The sequence below is a fragment of the Aulonocara stuartgranti genome (assembly GCF_965226115.1).
Source record: "Aulonocara stuartgranti genome assembly, chromosome: 14".
NCBI lineage: Eukaryota > Metazoa > Chordata > Actinopteri > Cichliformes > Cichlidae > Aulonocara > Aulonocara stuartgranti.
In genome coordinates, this window is record NC_138950.1 from 31,465,756 (window position 1) to 31,491,059 (window position 25,304).

The window sequence follows — 25,304 nt, forward strand, 5'->3', positions numbered from 1 at the left end:
TTTTTATCAACACATCTTTACCACCAAACTCATTATAACTGGGTCAGCTGGGAGGAGTTTGTGAGGGGCAGACCTTTCATCAAATACTGATATCTGATCAGTATTTAATGATACTGATCTCTATATAAAGAACAGTGTCTTGTAGGATTCATAAGAAGGCAAGTGGAACTACAAAAAACGGAGGTGAGTTAATTATTATTTGGTAACATTTCTGTTGTGTGTGTGTGTGTGTGTGTGTGTGTGTGTGTGTGTGTGTGTGTGTGTGTGTGTGTGTGTGTGTACCTGTGTTTTGCCATCCCTAGTTTCTCTTCCAAAACTGTAAAAAGATGCATCAGAGCCAGCAAACCTGCAGCAAAGATAATTAATCACCTACATAATGTGATCTTCAGTCAGTTCTTCTTCCTGACATCATCACCTTGTGTCTGTTGGTAAAACCTCAAAATCCCATCCTTTCGTGAACCTCGGGACCAAAAATGGTCCCGCCCCAAAAGTGCTCTAAAAATGTTATATATCAATATTTTTTTCTACTTTAAATTAGTCAGTCTTTTAAAACTACTTCTGCTTAAAATATCCATATCAACTTTTAATTATATTTTCATTGTTTTAACCCTTTAAATCCCAGTTTTATTACATGAGCGCCCTGTTTTTTTAGCCCCAAAAAACAAAAAAACTAAATATTTTCCAAAAAAAACCATTTGAAGTAATATTTGTTTGTTATTATAATTAGGCCTTTAGATGGACTAAAGATTGGCACCAACAGTCATTTCGATCGCCTTTTATTTTTTTTCCAGGAGCGCATTTCATAAAATGCACACTATCGACCACGCCCAAAAAGTGCTATAAAAAATTTATATATTAATATTTTATTCCACTTTAAATTAGCCAATCTTTTAGACCTACTTCTCCTTGAAATATTCATGTCAAGTTTTAATTACATTTCGCGGATTTTAACCCTTTATATCCCGGTTTCGTCACATGAGCGCACTGCTTTTTTTGCCCCAAAAACATAAAACATAAAACATAAAATATTTTCCAAAAAAAACATTTGAAGTAATATTTTATTGTTATTATAATTAGGCCTTTAGATGGACAAAAGATTGGCACCAACATTAATTTCGATCCGGTTTTAATTTTTTTTGCAGAAGCCAAAAATGTCCCCAGGCGGCGCTGCTGCTCCTGCTCCCCCGGGGAGGAGTGCCTCTGCCGCGGGTGTGTTTCGCGCAGCGCCGGAGCATATGGTTCGGTTCCCGTGTCTGCAGCACACACTTCCGCTACCACGTGAAAACAAATACGTCATTTCCTGTTGATTAAAAAAAATTAATGCACCCTCAAATGATCCTAAGGTCAGAAAATGGTCCGGAACGAGCAGCGGGCCAAGCTGCTGCTGTACGCGGGAAATTAGTCTGCCTTTTCCGGGTATCTGTCTCGAGCAGGCCGCTGGAGAAGGTGTGTATGTTCCAGCAGGCGTCACATGTGGAGCAAGGGCGCCACCCGGTGGACAAATAAAAAAATTACAACTCTAAGGCCTGTAGTCCAAAACAAAACCTAAGCTGGAAACCTGACGATCCCTTTGACCGTAATTTTTCTGGCGTGAAAAATAGCGTTTATAATGGGTTTCAATGGGGCACAAATCGGCCACGAGGTTCGATAGTGGATGTATGCCTTTTATTCAGCCATTTAAGCTCATTTAAAAAACTCAGACTGAAATTTTAAAATAAAATGGGAAAAAAATACATGTTTGAAAATTTGGCTATACTCCATTAAACACAGTGGAAATGGCGTGGAATTAAAAAACGGAAAGGCCACGAAATGGTCCCAGGTTCTACCAAGGGTTTTAATGAATCAATGGTACAGAAGTGGAGGAAGCAAGAAGAATGAGTTTAATAAAGTTTGATTTATCTGACTGCTTTGTTTCGCTTAATGTGCCTTATAATCCCGTGCACCTTATGGTCCGAAAAATGCGTACTGCACACTGCAGTTTAATGTTGCAAAGCACCTCTTTTTAACTTCAGTGGATATTATACATGGTTATGCTCAGTTTTTTGGGCCGGATTGACTCGGTGCAATCCTTTTAGACTCAGAACTTCTCAGTGTTCCCTATAAGTGAATTTCTCCCAAGCCAATTACAATCATGGAGAAACACACTTTGCAACTGTTTACAGTAATAATATTTTATAGCGCTTTAAACCTCAATCTTTCAGGCCTGGTTTAAAGAGCTGATTGTTAAATCATGAACTCCCAAAATATCAACATATCACCACCGGTGGATCACACCTCTCAGATTTTCTCCTCAGTGCACTGTAACAAAAACAAAAACAGACATAACCAACAAAATACTACTAAAATAACACAAACTAGGGCCCGTTGCAGACATGTCCAGCATAAAGCTATCCCTCTCTCGCTTACGAGAAAGAACACAAGCCAAAGCTCACTGATAACATCAAGCTAGCGCTAAGCAAAACCAAAAAATCAACCAGAAATTCACAGGAACGTTTTGCTTCCTGCCGGGACAATATTGTGTGGGAATGAGAACCTCAGGTGCCGTAACTCCTTTTGTTCCTCCTTGAATTAGATCTCAATCACAGAAAATGCCGTACTCCAAACTAAACTTACACTATTAATTCATCATCTTCACTCTGTGCCACTGTTCCTCATCAGGGCTGTGTGAAGCACAGCAAAGAATTCAGTCAAGGCCTTGAGCCATAAACAGACATCACGCACAGACATTGTTTTCATAACCAAACCGTTTTAGACCTTATTCCTAAAATCTACACAAATGCCCTCTGAGTGACATATAACACATTCTAAGTAATCAATGGTAATCAATGGCTCCTTATAAAATTATGCATCTGGATGTTTGTGTGCAGCATTTTGCATATCAGCATAAGCAAAGCATTCTTCATTGCATCAGCGTGTATGTGTGTGTGCGTGTGGATCACTCTTCATTGCACAAGTGTGTGCATGTGTATGTGTGTGCATCACTTCTCAGTGAATCATCATTCCCATGTGTGTGTGTGCGTGTGTGTGTGTGTGTCATTTCTCACTCACTCAACGAGTGCCCGTGTTCATGTGTGTATTTCACTTCATTCTGAATCTGTGTATTTGGAGACGTGTGTGTGTGTGTGTGTGTGTGTGTGTGTGTGTGTGTGTTTGTTCATCACTTTCCTGTTCTGGTGTTCTGGGTAAACCACGGCCTGAAGCATGCCCTGGGGTCCTGCCCTCCTCCTTTTCAGTTTGTTTGCGACCATTGCTGCTGCTGCTGCTCAAAGTTCTGTCCGTCCTGGTTCTGAGCCCAATTGGGGCAGTCCTTTCTCCAGTGTCCATGCTCACCGCAGGTGAAACCTGCATCTTCTCCTGTGTTTTTTTGTCCATTCTGAGGTGCCTTCTGACTTCAGTTACTCCTCCTGTCTCGGTCACGCCCTTTTTGCCGCCCGATCATCCGTGTTGGTCCATCACTGTCCTGCACAGTGTGAATGCAAAGTTATCAAGGTCAGCATTCTTTTGCTCGGCCTTACTTTTCCTCTGGGCTTGGCGGGCGTCTCGTCACAGCTGAGCTCTGTCAGCTGACGCAGTCTGGGAATTTTCCCCCGTGTAGTGAAACGGGCCTTAGGTTTAGTGCTCTCCGTCTCGTCTGCATGAGATCACATTCATGCAGGTCTGTTGACATTCTCAGGTCGTTGTTGTGGGTCCAGCTGTTGCAGCATTTGGTCAGTGTCACGTATGGGGGAGAGCAGGAGTCCAGTCAGCCTCGGCTTTCAGGGCCGGCAAAGCAGCCTGTAATTAAACATAAAGAGAAAAACAAAAAACAAAAACAGACAAAAAACAAAAGCAAACGAACAGGAAAATGATGTTGTGTTGGCTGTATTTCAACGAGAGGGGAGAAACACCGGGACCAGGCCCTGTGTCAGCCTTCTCTCCCCCTTTTTTTGTTTTTTTTTTCTCTCCCGATATAATCAACTCCTAACCCACCAAGTTGACAGGACAACATGCACCTGTTAAAATTCTTAAGATCATGTTTAAAAGCCCAAAAAGAAATTTTCTTTCATTCAGTAATCACTTGTAATCAATCAGCAGAAAACATGTCACAATTTGAATCTTTTAACCCCTAAATTTGTTGTGTCTTGCCTGGTTGGTTAGACCAGTGTCCCCTTTTTTTTTTTTAGTTAAATTGTTGTCCTGCAACCCAGAGGGTTTCTTTGTCAGTAATGTATAGACTTCATCATTTAAGTATGTTAATTTTTCTTTAACCTTGCTGGAAAATCTTCACGTGTTCATGAGTGTAAGCTGTTTCTTCATTGCGTGTATGTGCATTTGTATAAAAGCAGGTTAATTTTAACTTTTTCTCAAACTAGGCGTTACCTTAAAAGGAGCCTTTCTCTCAGATTTCTCTGCTTGTGTATGTTTTTGTTTCACCTTTTTGTTGTGATGCTCCGGACGCCTTCCCAACCTCCACAAGTCCGTTGGCCCCAATTTTATGAGTTAAAAACTTCTCTTAATTCTCTCCTTGCTGCTGTCTGTTTCACAGCTGCTGATTCGTGCTGGGTGTGGCTCCCATTACTTATAATTTTGCTTCGGCCGCTGTGCTTGTGGGGGCAGTTGGTCCAGGTCCGCAGCTTCCTGTATTAACACACTAAGAGATTTATTTTAATTTCATTTTCATCACTTTTAAACCGATAAGCAGGCAACACGCCTACCTCGACAGCGTAAACTGTACGCCAGTCTCCCAACACATTCCTCTCTCTACTCCTCCATAAGTCTCCACTACACACCTCTTACTATCTCTCCTTTTTATTTTTATTACACCACAGAGTAATACACCCAATTATGCCCGTCTATCTCTATGTGGCTCCAAATTCCCTCTTTATTTAATTTCACACTCGTCAGGGGACAGGCACACAACAATTTTAACCACTGAAACGAGGAATTTTAACCTTTTTATTTCTTTACTAATCTATGTACCTAAAATTTTACTTTGTATTATGACCGCAGCCCTTAAAACTCGACTGACGCCACAAACCACCGTCAAACCTCTATCCAATGTACTAAAATTAGCACCAACCACTACTGCACTTCACGGCCGCACCACCGGAACACGGCCGTATCATAAACCAAACCTACGGACGTGTTTCGCTCTCGCGTTGCCAGCGTTCAACTGCACCGTGAAGCCAGCATCTGCTTTTCCTTAAATCAACTTCTATTTCATAGCCGGCAAAAGCCAGGACGTCACTGACACCATAAACAAAATAAACAAACCTCGACTTCAATGTACTGGACTAATGGCCGCGTCTTCAGAAGAAATTCTAACGTATTATTGCTACAGAAGCCAGTATTAGACAAAATTAAATGTGGAAGGTAAAGTGGCTGCAACTAGTCCAACGTAGTATGTTATTAGTATCTCGGTAGAAGCAGTTTACTGCAACTAGTCCAACGTAGTATGTTATTAGTATCTCGGTAGAAGCAGTTTACTTAACACACTGGAATTCAGCCTCAACTTATGTTGTTAGTATCTTGCGCCAAAAACCAGACACCGACAAATTTACTGTGAAAATACATGTGACTCAGCGAACAGATTAATTTGGAAAGCCCAATATGCACATTTGGTATTTATAATACAACAGGCTGTGCTTACCTTTTTATTTTTGGACCGGTCCTCTGTTCACCTCGCCTCACGATCTCACCAAAAAGCCAAATCTGCACTTCCTCAGCACACCAAAGATCCGGGTCACACGGCACCAAGTTGTTGAAATCTCCCAATTCTTTGAATCTTTGGGCTGAAGGAAGGACAATACTCGGTGTATAAATGCTCAATCAACAATCATTTATTTCCATAGAATTCAACACTTATGAGCATTTAAGCCATCATGATGGGGAGAGCTGCATGCAGAGGGTCACAGCAAGTCTCAAAATGGTGACAGGTTGCTCAGCTTTTTATAGTCTCTAGTGGCCCCCATCTAGTCGTAAAAGCCAAAACATCACATTCTTTCTCTGTTACAGCTCCTAAGTTATGACCTCGGCAGTTGTCTCTCCGCTTTTCTGTAAGGTGGGGGTGTGGAATGTGGTCTGTCTATCTCCCCTGTCTTAGACACAGAGTCTCCTGCTTACAATCTTCTCTTCATGATTCAACAATTAAGCATGTAATACATTCACAGCAGATCAAGGATACAGAGTGATGCACACTTATCTAATAAACTAATCAGTGAATATGTTCTTTTAACTCAAAAGTATAACGAGAACTAAACTACATACAGATCACACACTCTATATTAAAGGGTATAATATGATCTACAGCAGTATTCTAATTCAACTACTTTGATTACATATATAAGGTAACATATAATAACAGAATAATATCACAATATGTCAGCCCATTTCTACTGGAAATGCCTTTTGGTTAAACTTTCAGCAAGGAATTTGCATTTGCACTGTTACATTTTTATAAAGCTTTAATGTACATAAAAACCAGCTTCTTGTTTAAGTGAAAATAAATGGAAGGTTGTCTTTTTGCGCTAGTAATGTTGTGGAGTTGTATTTTGTCTCGCATCAATTATATCGTCGGTTATATCGTTATCGCAAATTTTCAAATATATATCGTGATAAATATTTTTGGCCATATCGCCCTGCTCTATGCACGACCCCCCCATCCCCTGGAAATGAAAGAAATAGCTCCATGGGGTGTAATCCCGATGAGGTATTTTATGGTCTGTGTACCCTTGTAATGAGAGTATGTTTGTGCGCGTGCCTTTAAATTAGATGGTCTTTCTGTTCGAATCTCAAAACAGTCAACAATGATGGCTACTCGTTTTCCAAAAGTTTCAGTAAACTGTGGAGGCATTGTCGCCTGCAGACAGTGCCTCTCAGGCCAGTGCACCAGTGCTCCTAAGTGGGCATACAAAACATCAATGGTATCGGTGAAGACAGAAGACAGTGTTTTGTGCGACACATGGAATAGATGACAAAGATGCTGGACTGGAAGATCAAGTCTCAGACGCATTAGTGTGAGTAAGAGCATTTGGAAACCTGTCAGTTTCTTCGATATTGGCAGGAAATCTTTGACAGTGTTGAAGAGGGACATCAAGACAGCATAACAATGTAGTCCAGTGTAATATCTTACTTTTTCGGTATCGTCCTTTAAGAAAGTTTCATTCAGCTCTGTCTTTTGCAACTGTGCTCGAAGCAGTCTGTTCTCCTCCAACAGCCGGTTTATTTCTGCTCTGCCTTGTTGACTGCACACACAGTCCTTCGTCTGCCCTTCAGCTTCCGTGACGCTGTCACTCCCATCACCACTGGATTTGTTACATCCATTTCATATGCTGGTTTGCCTGCAATAATGCCAAATCAAAAGCTATTCAGTCGACATGACGTGGTTCTGCAGCATCACACATTAGCATGTTTTATCTCATTATCTATGACCGCAGCGCATTGAAAAACCCCCCACTAAAAGCCTTTTAGTTTGGTCCTTTTACAGCATCCTGCCATGCGATTACATTTGTTCCTGACCACCGAGAACACTCACGTTAACTTTTATCGAGTGGAAAAAAAGTTAGCGTGTTTATATTATGCTAACATAGCTGTGTCGCTAGCGGTCACGTAGCACATCATTATATACCAGCTAGCCCAACTTCAGTAACCCTACAAATGTCACTGCTGTTTAGTTTTCTGTCTTCATTTATGTTGGAAGTGATAAGAAAGCTGTACGTTTTAATTTGTTTCCAAAACCCCGCAGTCAGGACATGCTATATTGTATTTAGATAGAAGCTAGCGAGCTAACTTGCTGCTAACTTCTAACTCATATGTCATAAATTCCATTTTCATGGATGCCTGGATGTTTAACTCAGTTGTTACACCTGGTAGAGCAGAACGCTGATAATTTTATTAAAGATGAAAGACTTAAGACAGTGTTTAAACTCTCAGTAATGCCACAGTGATCATTTGATATATGGACCTGCAGCAGAGTTTAGGCCCAGACACGGCTAGTGACGTCAGACTTAACAATCGGATAGTGATATGAATTACTTTAGAACTCACCGGAGAGAAAATGCCGCGAGCAAACCAACAAAAAGCTGGGGATTGCACGGAACTCGATATCCGCTCGTCTCACCGCTGCAATCCATGCCTGGCGTCTTTGTTTGGTGATATCGGATACATGGGATCCCTCACGTTGCCGCCAGGATGGAAAACGATGAAAAGATTAATCCAGTTTCTTGCCTTCACGATCGTGAGCTCTAACGTTGCAACCGACTACACAACACGTACCATAGCTGAAGCTGTATCCTTTGTCTGGCCTACTGTGATGGCGGCGGGGGGCGTGGCCCGCCTCATGTAACGTCACGCTCCAAAGCCCTGTGACGTTTCTGTGTTCTGTGACGTTGTCCCAAAGACGTTGTCCACCTCTGTTGGAGGGAGTAATGTGGGTGACTGTGTAGTGTAGTTGGTGTAATAGTTTTCGACTCCACACAGTCACTGCTTTGCTGTGCTTCTGCAGCGTATCCAGTAATGGTGACAAATCCTCCAGCGTTGCAATAGGAAGCTGCTCTTAAGCGCAGAAAGAATTGTTTCCAGGGATTTCTATTTGTATCCAGCTTGGCGTGCAGGATCCTTTGTGTAATCTATGCTTACATATGTATTTTACACACAGACAATGTGAAAAATACAACACATTGCTATGGATTGATGCTGAAAGTGCTAATTGCACTAAAAAATTTAGCTGAAAAAAATAACACCAACTAAATAGATAAGCATGTCTGTTAACAAAAAAACCCAAACGCTTTACCCAACTGGGGTTTTTCAACTACCTCAGGGACAAAGCTTTACCAAAATCTTCCAACTCAGACCCTGTGACAAGGTCTGTGAAAACCACGTTTTTATGCCTGAAATTCTACAGTACTACACTCCCACCAGATGAGCTCATGCAGCCTGTCACGAACCGGGACATACAACCATGACAAAACAGGAGATGCACACACAATTTATTGTGTTATTAATTTAGATCAACTGTGCTAATATAGTATACCAAAATGAAAACAATAACTCAAATTTCTCATGTACACTTTCTACAGAGGCACCATCGAGAGCATCCTGTCGAGCTGCATCACTGTGTGGTTTGGAGCCTGCAATGCGTCCTGTCATAGAACCCTCCAACGCATAGTGAGAGCTGCAGAGAGGATCATTGGTGTCTCTCTCCCCTCCCTCCAGGACATTTACAGCACCCGTCTCACTAAAAAAGCCCTTTGCATAGCGGCTGATCCCACGCACCCAATGCAAAGCTTCTTCAAGCTGCTGCCGTCAGGGAGGAGACTGCGGAGTCTCCAGGCCAGGACCAGCAGACTGAAGGACAGCTTCATCCATCAGGCTGTCAGGAAGCTTAACTCCCTCCCGATTCTGCCCCCTCTCCCCTCCTCTCCTCCATGGTCTCACTGAACTCTGTCACATACACACACACACACTCTCTGACTCACTCACTGGCCTGCACCAGTTACCAGTCACTTTGTGGAGCATTGGACTGCCATTACCTCATAAGACTTTGCTGTTATACTATCTCTAACCGTATATTACTAGATCTCCATTTGCACTATTTGCCTATTTGCACTACTCTGCCTGGTTTACACTCAATGTCATTTACCCTTACCTGAATATTGTATATTGTATATTGCATAGCTTTCTTGTTAAATTGTATTGTATTTATTTAAATTTTTACTTTTTAATTATTTTATTTGCATTTTTTAATCACTCTCTTATATTTAAATGTTCATTTGCTATTTCATCTAGGGTTTGAGAGTAACGAAATTTCTATTCTCTGTATGTCCTGTACATGTGGCAGAATTGACAAATAAAGTTGACTTTGACTTTGACTTTGAGATATTTGAGGTTGTGCTGAAAATAATGGTGCCAAATAAGGCAAGAAAAACATATTTTAAAGGTGAAATATAGAGGTAAAATCAAAAATAGTCAAGAACGGCCAATTATACCCTGGACCACAGAGGGTTAAATTTGAAAACGGTTTAAAAAAAAACATCCCCATTCTAGAATGTCATGTGACAATCTGATTCATGAAGAGTGATGATGTCACAAGGACATGTGATGATGTCACAAGGACATGTGATGATGTCACAAGCACATGCCTTTGAGCCTTTGAAGTTTTTCTATAAATAGGGGTCAGGAGCAGCAAGTTTTAGTCAGTTTGTTCGCAGCCTTCAAACGTTCGACCAGAGCTATATTTGAAAGTATTTGTAAACCTCTTCAGAGTCACTGAAATTTTTTTTAAACGTTCTCACCAATTCACTGAGCAAACAAACACATTTCGGTCAAGATGACTTTCACCTCAAATCATCTTGAAATATGTAAAGGGACCCTTTTGGGAGGTCACTACAAGGTCGAGGGTTTCCTTGGAGAAGGGGGCTTTGGTATTGTAACCAAATGTTGCAATACAAAAACCAACAAAGTCGTTGCTATTAAAGTCAACAAGAGCGACCCTGAAATTCTGCAACAGGCAAAAATGGAAATTTACATACTGGAGAAGCTGCGAGGCTTGGATGCAGATAGATGCAACATTGTTAAATGGAACGACTTTTTCATCGACGGTGACCGCATCTGCTTAAATTTTGAACTCCTCGATGAAAGCCTGTGGCAGTACATGCAGTACCGGAGGAACCGGGTTCTCCCAGTAACAGAAATCAGGCCAGTGTTATTTCAGCTCGCAAATGCTCTGTCCCACCTGGGTTCTTTGGGAATAGTGCATGCTGACCTCAAACCTGGAAACATAATGGTTGTGGACCGCTATGAGTGTCCCATCAAAGTCAAACTTACAGACTTTGGTTTTGCATGTCCCGCATCTACAGTGATTCCTGGTGACTGTGTGGGGACGGTTGGTTATAGAGCACCTGAGGTTATGATTGGTAGTCTATTTAATGAAGCAATAGACATGTGGTCCCTGGGGCTGGTAGCTGTGGAGCTTGCTACAGGGTTTCCTTTCTACCCTGGGAGAAATGATTATGATGTTTTGAAATTCATCATACAGACCCAGGGACAGCCACCAGATCATGTTTTAGACTCTGGCTTATACACTGATAACTATTTCATAAAAGACAACTACAACGGACAACGCTGGACATTTAAGACCGAAAGACAATTTCAAGATGAGACAGGTTGTCAGTCCAAGGACACTCGATCCATAAAACTTAAGTGCCTCGATGACCTTGAACAACTACTGAAGATATGGGGGTGTTGGGAAAAAATCCAAAATGTATTTGTCAGCCTAATCAAAGAGATGTTAGCATTGGATCCAAACCAGCGCATAACACCCTCGGAGGTTCTCCACCACCCCTTTTTCAATCCTGGCCTCTCTAAGAGTTCTCCCTGCACTGACATGAGTAGCACAGGGGGACAAAACCTTGTGGTCTCTCAGCAGCCTTCTAGTTGCAAAAGAGAAGAATCACAGAAAATCACCTGCAGTTCCCAATACTCAGAAGAATTTTCTCAACAAGAATACGTCAACGCATCATCCAACACATCCTCCTCTATAGATGATCTTGAAATATCTAAAGGGACCTTTTTGGGAGGTCACTACAAGGTCGAGGGTTTCCTTGGAGAAGGGGGCTTTGGTATTGTAACCAAATGTTGCAATACAAAAACCAACGAATTTGTTGCTATTAAAGTCAACGAGAGAAACCCTGAAATTCTGCAACAGGCAAAAATGGAAATTCTCATCCTGGAGCAGCTGCGAGGCTTGGATGCAGATAGATGCAACATTGTTCAATGGAATGACTTTTTCATCGACGGTGACCGCATCTGCTTAAATTTTGAACTCCTTGACCAATGCCTGTGGGACTACATAGAGGACCGGGAAAACCACTGTCTCCCCATAAGCGAAATCAGGCCAATTTTACATCAACTCACAAATGCCCTGTCCCACCTGGGTTCTGTGGGAATAGTGCATGCTGACCTCAAACCTGGAAACATAATGGTTGTGGACCGCTATGAGTGTCCCATCAAAGTCAAACTTATAGACTTTGGCCTTGCATGTCCCGCATCTACAGTGATTCCTGGTGACTGTGTGGGGACGGTTGGTTATGAAGCACCTGAGGTTATGATTGGTAGTCTATTTAATGAAGCAATAGACATGTGGTCCCTGGGGCTGGTAGCTGTGGAGCTTGCTACAGGGTATCCTTTCTACCCTGGGAGAAATGATTATGATGTTTTGAAATTCATCATACAGACCCAGGGACAGCCACCAGATCATGTTTTAGACTCTGGCTTATACACTGATAACTATTTCATAAATGACAACTACAACGGACAACGCTGGACATTTAAGACCGAAAAACAATTTCAAGATGAAACAGATTATCAGTCCAACGACACTCGATCCATAAAACTTAAGTGCCTCGATGACCTTGGACTACTACTGAGTATAATGTGGGGCCGGGAAAAAATCCAAAATGTATTTGTCAGCCTAATCAAAGAGATGTTAGCATTGGATCCAAACCAGCGCATAACACCCTCGGAGGTTCTCCACCACCCCTTTTTCAATCCTGGCCTCTCTAAGAGTTCTCCCTGCACTGACATGAGTAGCACAGGGGGACAAAACCTTGTGGTCTCTCAGCAGCCTTCTAGTTGCAAAAGAGAAGAATCACAGAAAATCACCTGCAGTTCCCAATACTCAGAAGAATTTTCTCAACAAGAATACGTCAACGCATCATCCAACACATCCTCCTCTATAGATGATCTTGAAATATCTAAAGGGACCTTTTTGGGAGGTCACTACAAGGTAGAGGGTTTCCTTGGAGAAGGGGGCTTTGGTATTGTAACCAAATGTTGCAATACAAAAACCAACGAATTTGTTGCTATTAAAGTCAACAAAAATAAACCTGAAATTCTGCAACAGGCAAAAATGGAAATTTTCATCCTGGAGCAGCTGCGAGGCTTGGATGCAGATAGATGCAACATTGTTCAATGGAACGACTTTTTCATCGACGGTGACCGCATCTGCTTAAATTTTGAACTCCTTGACCAATGCCTGTGGGACTACATAGAGGACCCGGAAAACCAGGGTCTCCCCATAAGCGAAATCAGGCCAATTTTACATCAACTCACAAATGCCCTGTCCCACCTGGGTTCTGTGGGAATAGTGCATGCTGACCTCAAACCTGGAAACATAATGGTTGTGGACCGCTATGAGTGTCCCATCAAAGTCAAACTTATAGACTTTGGCGTTGCATGTCCCGCATCTACAGTGATTCCTGGTGACTGTGTGGGGACGGTTGGTTATAAAGCACCTGAGGTTATGATTGGTAGTCTATTTAATGAAGCAATAGACATGTGGTCCCTGGGGCTGGTAGCTGTGGAGCTTGCTACAGGGTATCCTTTCTACCCTGGGAGAGATGATTATGATGTTTTGAAATTCATCATACAGACCCAGGGACAGCCACCAGATCATGTTTTAGACTCTGGCTTTTACACTGATAACTATTTCATAAAAGACAACTACAACGGACAACGCTGGACATTTAAGACCGAAAGACAATTTCAAGATGAAACAGATTATCAGTCCAACGACACTCGATCCATAAAACTTAAGTGCCTCGATGACCTTGGACTACTACTGAGTATAATGTGGGGCCGGGAAAAAATCCAAAATGTATTTGTCAGCCTAATCAAAGAGATGTTAGCATTGGATCCAAACCAGCGCATAACACCCTCGGAGGTTCTCCACCACCCCTTTTTCAGTTCTGGCCTCTCTGAGAGTTCTCCCTGACATGAGTAGCAAACGGGGACCAAACCTTGTGGTCTCTCAGCAGCCTTCAAAACAGAAAGATCATAGAGAATCAATCTCCAGCATTGCTTCAACCACGGACAAAAATGACAAAAACACAAACAGGGATTGTAAAAAGCCATTAACAGCAGATTACATTGCAAGAATTAATTAAGCTGCTCCAATAATGATCACTTTGGCTTTTTTGTCTTTTTTAATTTTCACTCCCCCCACCCCAACCAGTCGCGACAGATGGCTGTCCCTTTAAGAGCCTGGTTCTGTCGAAGGTTTCTTCCTTTTAGAAGGGAGTTTTTCCTTCCCACTGTCGCTCATTGCTTGCTCATAGGGAATCACTTGATTGTTGAGGTGGCCAAAACTCTAGGGGAACTAGCAATTCTTGTGAAAATTGAAAAGGGAAAAAAAGCCTAAAAACATAAAAACAACTGATGAATATGTTCTTGAACTAAGGCACAATTTTGCTTAAAATCCATTAAGTAATCTCTGTGTCAAGTTCTTACCAATATTCAAAGCGGAGCAGCGGACAACTTACCATTACATCAGTCCTTCAATCAGACATAATTTGATCCAAATTGGAAATAAACTGGATGTTTATTAAATAAACCAGCTTTAAGCATCATCTAATTGTTGTTTGTAACTCTTTTTAAATATAGTGCTAACCTTTAGCCTCCTAGTAGACATACATGTTTTATAAATGGGAAAATCCTCTTTTCTTTAGAAAAGTTAAGCTCTGACCTTGAAGTCAAGGTCCCTGAGATTTAAACCTTACAGAGATTTTTAGTAAATGCTACCATGGTATTAATTTAAAAATTCTACATTGTCTCGTTCTTGAGTTATTGCATTCACAAACTTGGGTGTCCACAGCGCCCCGCCATATACCAGACTCAAAAGATTATGAGGTAGGTGTTTTGTTTTTGTTTGTTTGTTTTTTAAGTTTTTTCATAAAGATTACAACATAAAAATAACACAATTGGGAATATTATTGTCATTTTTGAAAACACTATTTTGATGTTATCTAATGCAGTGCAAAAAATAAATAACTAAATTGATAACTGGCACTGAGTCTTCTGTGTGCACACATTCTGCATCAACACACAGGGAGACACTGAGACTTCAGAAATTTTTCACTGTGTTTGTCTATACAGCCACAACTTTCAGATTTTTCACAAACAAGCAGCACGGATTTTGTCCTCATCATTTCAGCTAGAAGTACTTTATAAGGGGGTCTTTCAAGTGAACATTGAACAGGTACAGGTGCTTGAAATCCTTGAAAATGCTCGTTCAGGAGTTAGGCCTTTTTCATACAATCCCCCCATTTTCAAAGGCTCAAATTGGATTGAACAAGCAAGTTTTTTTGTTAATAATTTGGAGTGTAGAACTCATAGATATCAAATGTTGTTTCCTCCCTTGCGAGGCCTTTACTGTATCTGCCTTCAGTTCTGGTTGCTTTGCACTGTGAAGCTATTTGAAAGTATTTGTCAAAGAACAATGAGCACTAGATATCCACTAGATGGTGTTATAGTAAAACACAAGCATAACCCTCACTTAGACAATTTTACCTGATACACAGTTTGTGACCATGTATTTACTCTTCTGGCACTTTGCCTTCACAATTTTGTATTAATTTCACTACCTTTTGGCATGATCACCTTTTAATTTGTTTCTCACATTTGTGACAAAGACACTGCACTGGAGGCAAACAAGACTGTGTAAATACATTCAGCAAGTTGGATTAGTTTCCAGTTTCTGCTGAATACAAGCAAAAACCAGTCACTTCAGAAAGATGTTCAGAATAAAAGCTGTAAAACTGCCAAAGAGCAGCACGTGAAGGTAACCGACATGAAGATAACAACAGGGTAACAAATGCAAGTGAATATGAGCATCTTTTTATTCGCAGCCTTCCGTAAAGACGCTGAAACACAGTTTATTGCTGTTTATCATGAGAGCACAGGTCAGAGATAAGATCCCTCCAGGCTAAACCCTTTAAATCTAAATGCAAGCCCAAATCGATTGTCATATTTGCATGCCAAACACTGAGTAGCGCAAAGGCCTAGCACTCAGTATTTACATGAAAACAGGAATACTTATTTTCTGTTTATGTAAGAATATAAGGGTGAGAACTGTGTGTCCATGTTCTCATTAAGTAATCCTCCCATTGTTGTCACTGAAGCTTTTGTCTAGCTGTTTATTTATATCTAAAAGCAAAATGACTGTTTTTGTATTTTGCTGTTAAAGCCGCTGCTCCTCATGCCAACCACACCCCTGCAGCAGTTCATTTGTACTAAAAACGCTTCGGGCTCTTTAATTATTTTGGTATCAAGTGTGAAATTAGAGCTGTCATCGCAACAGGGGCCCAATTGATTTTAATTACATGTCTCTCTGGGACCGGGGCAATGAGCAAACTGCTTTCCTGGATCCCATTTCACCTGATGAGGCAGACACGGGATCACTTTTCTGTTTTAAATATCTCGAGCGTACATTTCAGCTAACGGCTGCAGCGGGCTATCAGCCAGTCAGCATTCACCTGTCTGATTCCCACGTGATTTTTTTTAAGCAAAGATGTAACCAGGAGCTTTTTTGGAAACTATCAGAGATAAAGGGCAGAATTCTGCCCTTCTGTCGTTTAAACAACCGCCAGATTATTTACCTGTGGCTAAAGGGATTATTTTCTGTGCACTTTTTGCAAGTTTAATCTGTGTGAAGGCATTATGGTTTGTAATTTCTCCATTCCCAACTGTAATATTAGTGGCTGTTCCCGTGTTTTTACACACTGCACACTGATATGTAACACCTAAAGTTTGGGATTTTGAGACAGAAAAGTTTGTTTGGAAACAGATGTGTGCACTATCTCCTCGTTTAAATATAAGACATTTAAAATAACGCAGTTAAATAGAGTTTCAGCTGACAAAGAGGCGTAAGCTTCTATCAGAAAACAAAAAAATGAAATAGCGGTTGTACAGTATTGCACAATCTCCTGTTTGGGGCTAATTACAGATTTTTTATCTCAGTCTAATTTGTTAATTCAGATTACAGAGCTACACGTTTTGTGAAAGTAAAACATTTAACCACTTTGCCACCTTCATATTTTCAAAACGAATGTTGCAATATGAAATAAAATGAAACCATCAACAATTAAGATAGAGCCCAATTAGACTCGATTAAACCTAAATGAAACAAGCTTTGCGTAAAAGCTCACTTTGGGCACTTTGAAATGGGATACTCCCTAAAAATGAGCACAGGAAACACAAATGAGGTTTACACAACTTATTTTTTTACACAGCATTAGAGCTGGGTGATAGAACGATAACGATATGTATCGCGATATAACTTTTTCTCGATAGAAAAATTTAACTATCGCGATAGACCTCGCCACTCTTGTCCTCTTGAAAAAAAGAAAAAAAAAGAAAAGAACAGCCAATCCAAATTAAGTAGCGCAGAGGCGAACCAATCACAGCCGCAGCGTCACGTCACGTGACTTGTTACGTACAGCACAAGTGCCAAGCCACACGCGTGTATTTGTTTGGGAAGCAGCCAGCCACCGTACCGCCCGGGTAATGGAGGAAATGAATGTGCCGACTAGAAAAATCAACCGAGCGTGACCGAAGAGAAAACAGATGATGGTTCCAATGCCAGAGAGATTGTCGAACGGAAGAGCCATAGAAGTTCCGTAGTGTGAAGGTATTTTGGCTATTTCAAGTCTGACAAAAAACAGAGTACTGTGCACTGTAAATTGTGCCGAAAGCAAGTCTGGAAATACAATAAACTGGTGCATGCGCTACGTCCACACGTACCCGGGCATTCTTGAAAACGCAGATCTTTCTATGCGTTTGCACCTTTCGTCCACACGTAAACGGCGTTTTTGGTCACTGAAAACGAAGATTTCAAAAACTCCGGCCAGGGTGGATATTTTTGAAAACTCCGTTTTTGCATTTAAGTGTGGACTAGAAAAATGGAGAAAACGCAGCGTCAAAGGTGTGCGCATTTTTTGATGTCACACTGTGCGCCACGTTATTGTTTCGGTGAAATGAATTTCTACAATACTGTTACTGTTAATTCTACTCTCTGCAGTGTTTAAATGCTTACATATACAGGGAGTGCAGAATTATTAGGCAAGTTGTATTTTTGAGGAATAATTTTATTATTGAACAACAACCATGTTCTCAATGAACCCAAAAAACTCATTAATATCAAAGCTGAATGTTTTTGGAAGTAGTTTTTAGTTTGTTTTTAATTTTAGCTATTTTAGGGGGATATCTGTGTGTGCAGGTGACTATTACTGTGCATAATTATTAGGCAACTTAACAAAAAACAAATATATACCCATTTCAATTATTTATTTTTACCAGTGAAACCAATATAACATCTCCACATTCACAAATATACATTTCTGACATTCAAAAACAAGACAAAAACAAATCAGCGACCAATATAGCCACCTTTCTTTGCAAGGACACTCAAAAGCCTGCCATCCATGGATTCTGCCAGTGTTTTGATCTGTTCACCATCAACATTGCGTGCAGCAGCAACCACAGCCTCCCAGACACTGTTCAGAGAGGTGTACTGTTTTCCCTCCTTGTAAATCTCACATTTGATGATGGACCACAGGTTCTCAATGGGGTTCAGATCAGGTGAACAAGGAGGCCATGTCATTAGTTTTTCTTCTTTTATACCCTTTCTTGCCAGCCACGCTGTGGAGTACTTGGACGCGTGTGATGGAGCATTGTCCTGCATGAAAATCATGTTTTTCTTGAAGGATGCAGACTTCTTCCTGTACCACTGCTTGAAGACGTGTCTTCCAGAAACTGGCAGTAGGACTGGGAGTTGAGCTTGACTCCATCCTCAACCCGAAAAGGCCCCACAAGCTCATCTTTGATGATACCAGCCCAAACCAGTACTCCACCTCCACCTTGCTGGCGTCTGAGTCGGACTGGAGCGCTCTGCCCTTTACCAATCCAGCCACGGGCCCATCCATCTGGCCCATCAAGACTCACTCTCATTTCATCAGTCCATAAAACCTTAGAAAAATCAGTCTTGAGATATTTCTTGGCCCAGTCTTGACGTTTCAGCTTGTGTGTCTTGTTCAGTGGTGGTCGTCTTTCAGCCTTTCTTACCTTGGCCATGTCTCTGAGTATTGCACACCTTGTGCTTTTGGGCACTCCAGTGATGTTGCAGCTCTGAAATATGGCCAAACTGGTGGCAAGTGGCATCTTGGCAGCTGCACGCTTGACTTTTCTCAGTTCATGGGCAGTTATTTTGCGCCTTGGTTTTTCCACACGCTTCTTGCGACCCTGTTGACTATTTTGAATGAAACGCTTGACTGTTCGATGATCACGCTTCAGAAGCTTTGCAATTTTGAGACTGCTGCATCCCCCTGCAAGATATCTCACTGTTTTTGACTTTTCTGAGCCTGTCAAGTCCTTCTTTTGACCCATTTTGCCAAAGGAAAGGACGTTGCCTAATAATTATGCACACCTGATATAGGGTGTTGATGTCATTAGACCACACCCCTTCTCATTACAGAGATGCACATCACCTAATATGCTTAATTGGTAGTAGGCTTTCGAGCCTATACAGCTTGGAGTAAGACAACATGCACGAAGAGGATGATGTGGACAAAATACTCATTTGCCTAATAATTCTGCACTCCCTGTATGGCTGATCAAACTTCCCACACCTCTATAGCCGCAGAATCGGAATTTTCAAAGCTAAGTTAGACAATGCCACATTGACCACACAGTTCTTCATGTTGGCAGTAGTTAAACCATCACTCAAAAATCATCACTTGACCCAGCTGTCCTAGCCAATCATAGGCCAATCTCCAACTTTAAATATCCCCACAAAAGCAGCTGGAAAATAGCCACAAAGGAATGCCTTATTAAAAGAGTTTCAGTCAGGTTTCAGAGCACATCACAGTATGGAAACAGCTTCGATGAAAGTTAAAAAATGATCTTCTTAAGGCCTCTGACAGTGGATTGATCTCTATGTTCAATACTGTTGACCATAACATGTTATTCGAAGAATCCTCCCACACACACAACACTAACCATTGAGCTTCACAAGGTTTCACACCAGGATCTATTTCTATTTACATAACACATGCCTCCTTCAGGTAGTACCACAAAAGACACAACATACCTCTGCCGTGCTGATGACACCCTCTCTCTCATCCAGTCATGAAGCCAAACAACACACACCTGTCAGTCAACCTAAAGGAATGCTCTGAATGGCATTACCTTGGTCTCCATTAACACTGTGAGGTTTCTTGGCCCAATATGCACTAATATGCACTTTTTAAGGACTGCTTTCTTCAATTTCTGCAATATCTCTAAAGTCCTATCCCAGAGTGATGCTGGAAGACAAGTTCATACATTTATTACTTCTAGGCTGGCCCGCTGTAATTTGTTATTATCAGGATGTGGTAAAAACTCCTTAAAAAGCATTCAACTATATCAAAATGTTGCAACATGAATACTGGAAGGGACTAGAATGACAGTATATGCTCCTATTGACTTCTCTTCATAGGCTCCTTGTTAAATCTGTTGTAAATTGCCATCCTGCTCCTATAGTACTATATCTCCCCACTTGACTCTCAAACTTTAAGCTTACTAGAATATTTAAAAGTAGAATGGGAAGCCAGGCCTCCAGTTTTTAGGTCTCTGTTTGGAGTTATTATTAGTTATTATCAATCTCTGGCTCTCCTACACAGCATAGTTTTTGCCTTGTCTCTTTCTCCTCACCCCAGCTGGTCACAACAGATGACCACTCCCCCCTGTGCCCAGTTCTACTGGGCATTTATTCCTGTTAAAAAGGGAGTTCTCTTCTCCAAATTTCTTGCTAAAAGTGGGTCAGATAAATAATCATGTTTTATTTTTGCAGTTTATCCTTAGATAATAGAGTGGCTTTAGATGACTGGCATCGTAATTTCATGCCTGTTCAACCTTGAGTTGAATACTATACAGCTTGACAGCCTTTGTTCTTATAGAAAAATAGCCATTGAAAAGCTAAAACAGCTGTATTAGACTAATAAAAACCTTTCTCAGCCATGCATGGATTTTCAGTTTATAGACACTAATCATAAAAATTCCCTAATTGGACCTTGTTACACATTTTGGTGGTGGACTCTGAAGCAGACAATTACTTCACACCCCATTTTCCTTAACTTGAATGATAGTAAATTTTGGACCGTAAATAATACATGTAATTGGTATTATGTTTACAATACAGCTGGATGGCCATGATGAACATTGAGACCTCCTGAAAAACAAACAGTTCTAATTGCATTGTAAAAGGTCTACTTCAACAGTTTGTAAATTTGTATTGTACTAGGTCAATAGTCGCTCACCTATAGAGGTTTAATCATACTGACTCAACTCTGCCTTACCTTAATCTTCTCAGTTTGCCCCATACCAATGAAAAGTCCTTCTCTTTCCTCGGCTTTTTTTTTTTCCTCTTTTTCATGTTCCTTGTCCAAAATGACCTTTTCGGAAATCCAATTTGTACTTGGTTGCCAAGTGCCCGGTCAGACTGCATGTCCCTCCTCAGTGCTTCAAACTCTACCATTGCACACTGTAACTCAATCAATCAAAGCTTTATTCGTCACATGGAGGTTGTGCTGCAGTGAAATAGAACCCCCCCCGACCTTACACACACAGCACAGACATTACATGGGGATACAAGTCGGAGATCGGTAGCGTTACAGAAAAACACTGAATTGTACACTACAGTGGGAAAGTACAAGAGGGAAAAAAGAGACCTCTACTCATGCTGTGCTTCCATGGTAGGACAGCATGGGAACAGGAAACAAAAAATCTCCTCTGCACAAAAGCACATAAATGTCCACAGCACAACATTGTGAGACACATGACAAGCCACGGGGTTGGGTCGGGGGTGAGGAGTCATCTGAAGCGAACACAGCAGCCATCCTGCACAGCGCTACCATTCCAGCGCGGCACACAGACCCGCCGTGTTCCCGCGCAGGAAACAAGCATCGAAGGCGTTTGGAAAGGGAGGGGGATGAGTGTGTGCTTATCAGTGTAAGTGTATGTGTGTGTGTGTGTGTGTCCAGAGTCAAGCTGAGACACTGTCCTTCGCCCTGCCAGGCTAAGTAAACAGTCTTCCAGCCAACTCAGGTGGCCTTGCATAGGATGGGCAGGAACAGACAAAACACAATCATTATCAGGGAGTTTTTGTTCAGCTCCAGCCTTGAGCCCACAGCTGGCGCCGAAGGGGTAGCTGCATGAAATGATGATGGTTTTAACTTTAGTGCGAACAGCTCATAAGAATTTCAAAGCTGTTCTAACAGTCCAATACTGGTCTCTCAATCTGCCGTTGGAGAGCCGTGAGCTTCCTATGATGTTATCCAAACTTACGTTCCGTGGTGTTGTCATTCTTGTGGTCAAAGAGCAGGTTCTGAGAACTCACAACTGCGGTGCACTTCCCAAGATGTGTTCAATTTGCACCCAGAGGTGTTATTCCGAGCTGGCCCCTCCAGATGTAATCAGTTTGCACTCAGAGGTCTTGTTCTGAGTATTCACGGCAGCCGTGTGGTTCTCCAAGATCTCATCCGTGTTGCACTCAATGACCCATTTCGAGAAACTCGCGCCTCATCCCATCGTTTTAATCCCAGTGGGCAGCTTTGTGGGGGTTTGAACTGCCGGTTCCACTTCCTTAATTCTTCGATAAGCCAGGGCCAAGCCAGCTCCGATCAGCAAGAACCCTGTTATCATGGTTCCGAATAGGTGGATATCTTCAGCAGTCAGGCTCACCCAAGCCCAGACTTCTCGTTGAAGGGGTGTCAATTGCATTCAGAGACCAGTTGATCAATCCATAATTCCTCTTTTAGGTTTTAGAGAACAAACTGTGAGAGAGTGTTCCAGGGAAAAGTAATAGTTTTGTAATAGATGGAAGTTTTCTTCCATCACTCCTGTTCTCACTGGCTTGCACTGGCTTCCAATTAAATACCGCATTCAATTTAAAATGTTACTTTTCACCTACAAAACCATTAATAACTTGGCGCCGAGCTACCTCAATGAGCTTCTCAAGTTACACACTCCTGTCCGAGCACTTAGATCTGCTACCCAAATTCTTTTGGAGCAACCTCGTTCTCGGCTGAAGTCTCGCGGTGACGGCGCGTTTGCTGTAGCTGCTGTAGCGGTCTTATGGAACAACCTTCCTGTCGCTATCCGGGCGTCTGACTCTATGCCACTGTTTAAATCACGGCTGAAGACTTATTTGTTTAATCTTGCCTTTCCAACCTAGTTAACACTTGGTGTGCGTTGGTACATTTTTATCCGTTATGCTTGTGAACTACTTATATCTTATGATTGTCAAGGTTTTTATAATTGATACGTGCCTGGTCCTTCCTCTTTTCCCTCCCATCTCCCTTTTCCTATTTTATTTTTGTCAAGCACCTTGGTATACCCTTGGTTTTTTAGTGTGCTTTATAAATAAAGTTTATTATTATTTATTATTAATAAAAGCACGAGACAAGACGAGGACATAAGAAGCTAAGCAGGGAAGATAAGGGAGAGGAGAGGAGAAAAGTGCGACGACCTTCGCTGAGAGCCAAACGAGAAGGAAACTAGAATAGAACTAGAATAAAGTAATTTAGTTCTGCAGTTTTTGCTAGAGAATGCATTTGAGTACTTTAAATATGTCAATCCACAGAAAACTGGACCCTGCCACACACAGGAAAGATCATTTATGCCCCATTTTTCTAATTTGAGGTTTGCTCATTTTTTGCTGGGGATGAGGCGTTAACCTCTTTCCCTCCAAAATATCGGATAATTTAGATTTTCTCTTCTGTTTTTTGTTCATTCTTTGGGAGAGTTAGCAATTTAGCTCTGCTAAGCGATATGTTTCTCCCCCTTTGCCAATGCAGTTAAGATTATGACAGAATCCTTTGCTGCTTTCTCCTCCACACTGCATTCATTTTTATTTTTCTTCCTTTTGAAAAGAACTACAAATTGCACACACACAGAATTATAGCACTGTGGATAGTTTAGTGCTGCACGTTTAGAGCTAGCATCTTACTTCTAGCTTCAATATAGGAAGATAATCTGATAAAAGACAGATTATTTGTCATATCTGCATACAGATTTACACATATGTACACATTTGCACCCACACAGTTACATACATGTCAGGAGGATACCCAAGAGCAGTGTACCAGGGTCAGAAACAGCAGATGTTTCAATTTCTCATTTTGTGTTACCAGGGATCCTGAGTATCATCAGTACCTCAGCTTTTAGTAAATCCCCATGTATAGGTCTCATCCCTTCAATAATGCAATGCTCATAAGGTGATTAATAACTTCTCTAAGTTTACTTATCTGTCCCATGCCCTACTGAGGTTCTAATGCTCTGTGTGTATCTGTTCTAGTGTCAATGGGAGTCATGTCTGAGCCCTTTATGTATTAAGCTGCGCCGATCTGTTTTATTTACATGAATCGTCAATCCATTGCCGGAGGGTGAACCGGTGAAACTTCTTGACGGTCATCAGCGGGAAGGGTGTGTGCGTGAGGAGGAGGGTGAGGGGGATCTACTCGCATTTGTATTGGCTGATCCTTTTAGTGGGCGTGGCTAACCGTCAATAACAGTGCTTGATAACGAAGTTAATCTTTAATGGATAACTAGACAGAAATACATATTGGAAATACATTACTACCAATTATCCTAGAATATCATTTGACAGCAGTCAGAGGGGATAAAAGGGGGGAAAATAGTACAGGGTTTTTTTTATTTTCTAAGAATTCCTTATAAGTATTTAAAGGTTGTGGGGTAAATGGTGGATATTTAAACCTCAGGGTGTAGACTTCACTTTCTTTATTCCCACTATTCACATGGAAAACAAAAGAAATGACAGAGAGCACAAAAGTTTATTTGTCTGACCCACTTTTGTTAAAACAGCCCATTTCTGGAAATATTTGACTTCATTATGAGATCAAAAAATGACTTTCACACTCAAACTCCTCTCTACTTCAACAAGCTCATGAGTACTTCAGACTAATCCCTTAGTACACTGTTCCTCAAATTAAAAGGTGCCGTCATCCTAAATTGCCATTGAGTTCATTAACTGAAATCCAAATGGAATAACTTCAGCTGCTGAGTTTGTGTGAGATTGTTTACTGATGGACCAAAATCAATGCAGAGGTTTCAGCCTTTGACCTTTAGACAAGCTGAGCACTGATTAGGTGGGTGGTGCACTTGCTTCGTCATGTCTTTGCAGTGTAACTGAACAGTACAGCTTTAAGTGTTTTTTTTAGGTAAAACCTGTTATGTACAAAATACACACAATACTGTTACTTTTTATGCTTACAGCACAACCACCAACATTTCTCTCCCAACAAATTCAAGGCGTATGTGATACCCACCAATGTGTGATCACATTTATGTGAATTAATTTAAGTAATTTCACTTTCAATGTAAGTGATATTTCCATTTGGAAATGCCCTAAATAACTACAGTAATTGTAACAGGAAACTTGGTAACTACCCTGGGATATTTGTAGCGGACGCTTCATTTTTATACCAATAGGTGGC

The 25,304-nt window shown here is 41.3% G+C and overlaps 1 protein-coding gene across 12 annotated transcripts in view; it reads right to left on the reverse strand.

Annotated features, from left to right (window-relative positions):
• mfrp (membrane frizzled-related protein) overlaps positions 1–21,311 on the reverse strand; it is a 35,401-nt gene extending 14,090 nt beyond the window's left edge. For 2 of the 12 annotated variants that reach the window (XM_082504100.1, XM_082504094.1), the window contains exons 1-5: positions 8,026–8,699; positions 7,112–7,319; positions 4,414–5,771; positions 2,614–3,774; positions 283–346 (exon numbers count right to left, since the gene is read on the reverse strand). The gene's annotated coding sequence lies outside the window, so the exon portion shown is untranslated. Of the gene's footprint in view, positions 1–282; positions 370–2,613; positions 3,775–4,413; positions 5,772–7,111; positions 7,320–8,025; positions 8,701–21,146 lie in introns of those variants that run through there. The other 10 variants (XM_082504095.1, XM_082504103.1, XM_082504099.1 and 7 more) reach the window with 9 other exon arrangements.
• Between the last annotated feature and the right edge of the window lie 3,993 nt (positions 21,312–25,304).